The sequence below is a fragment of the Etheostoma cragini genome, unplaced genomic scaffold (assembly GCF_013103735.1).
Source record: "Etheostoma cragini isolate CJK2018 unplaced genomic scaffold, CSU_Ecrag_1.0 ScbMSFa_4489, whole genome shotgun sequence".
NCBI lineage: Eukaryota > Metazoa > Chordata > Actinopteri > Perciformes > Percidae > Etheostoma > Etheostoma cragini.
In genome coordinates, this window is record NW_023268866.1 from 1 (window position 1) to 1,323 (window position 1,323).

Here is a 1,323-nt window from a genome sequence, read left to right on the forward strand (position 1 = left end):
AGAGAGAGGTACATCTTCACTGATGATAGTCAGCAACCCAACAGATACCTGGGCCCATGCCTCCTCACTGTCAGAATCCTGTATACAACCAAACACAAAGATTAACAGGTAAACGTTGATTGGCATTAGCAATTGTCATCAAGTCATCTGTCAGGTCAACACTTCCCTCCAGCCTATTAAGTTTTTACTTTACACCCAGCTAACAGACATCCTCTAAAAAACAGCTTTATCTTAATACAAACTTTATTCAGATGTTATTGCTGTTATAGTTATTCTTTTTGAGAGAGAGAAATGTTCTACCTCTTGTGCAAAACCAACAATTACAGCATGGCAAGTGGGCTTAGCATTGTTGCACTCAGCAGTGCAACCCTGTGACATGGACTACAAATGGAGTTGGTTAAGTGGCTGCTTCATCGTTTGTTTAGGGTTTTTGTTGTTTTATCTCGTTTTTCTCACCTTGCTGACATACACTGAATTTTGTTCTGAGCTCACAGTGAAATACAGTATGTGCTCTTTTAAGATATGAGAACTTACAAATGAGGTGTTGTAGAAGTTACTGGGGTCGTCACCAAGCAGAACAGGGATGCCTTGAAGAACAAGGGTACGCACTGCTGTCACATCTGGTTTCTAGAAGTGGATAGAACAAATAAAGTTCAAGAATATGAAACATTCCAAAGTTACAATACAAACCCATTTTTAAAAGTGCACATTAAAAAGGTGTCATCATGTATGCGTAACAATGCAAGAGAACAGTTCCTGATTGGAGTAGTTATTTGAAGATCTAATGCACAGCATAAACGTAAGTCTGTAGACTGACCCTTGAATCAATTTGCTGCACAATCTCAGCCAGTTTCCCCCCAACACTTCCTTTCTTGGACTTGAAGATGGTGACAATGCGTGGTGTGTAGCTGTCAACAGCACCAAAAAAGTAATTCTCCAGGTTTGTTGTAGCTATTCTGTTGAACTCAGCAAACACCTACAAGACAAAGAAAAACATTTAAGAAAGACCTAAAACCTAATTGCACACTTAATCATAACAGAATACAAAAAAAGCATAACAATATCAGTACGTACTTGTCTCTCTGTAAAAAGAGCTGGCCAGTGCTCCTTCAGGGTTTTCACTGGAGGTTCAGCCTCCACAATCGCCAGTCTCCGCAGTGAGAAGGTCAGTCTGAATTCTACATCAACTGAGAAGTTTGGAATCTCAAAAAACTCTGGCCACTTGTCTTGTTGATGATGATGAGCTGTATGTCGACAGAATCTCTGTATCATCTGAGACATCAGAAATGCTGGTGGTGGAAGAAGGCACAAGTGTCAGTGTCA

The 1,323-nt window shown here is 40.2% G+C and overlaps 1 long non-coding RNA gene across 1 annotated transcript; it reads right to left on the reverse strand.

Moving 5' to 3' along the window:
• Position 1: 1 nt before the first annotated feature.
• LOC117941153 lies at positions 2-1,151 on the reverse strand. Its single transcript, XR_004655869.1, has 4 exons — positions 1,075-1,151; positions 818-976; positions 535-627; positions 2-78 (listed from the first exon to the last, which is right to left on the reverse strand). It is a non-coding gene; the product is annotated as an uncharacterized LOC117941153 (long non-coding RNA).
• Between the last annotated feature and the right edge of the window lie 172 nt (positions 1,152-1,323).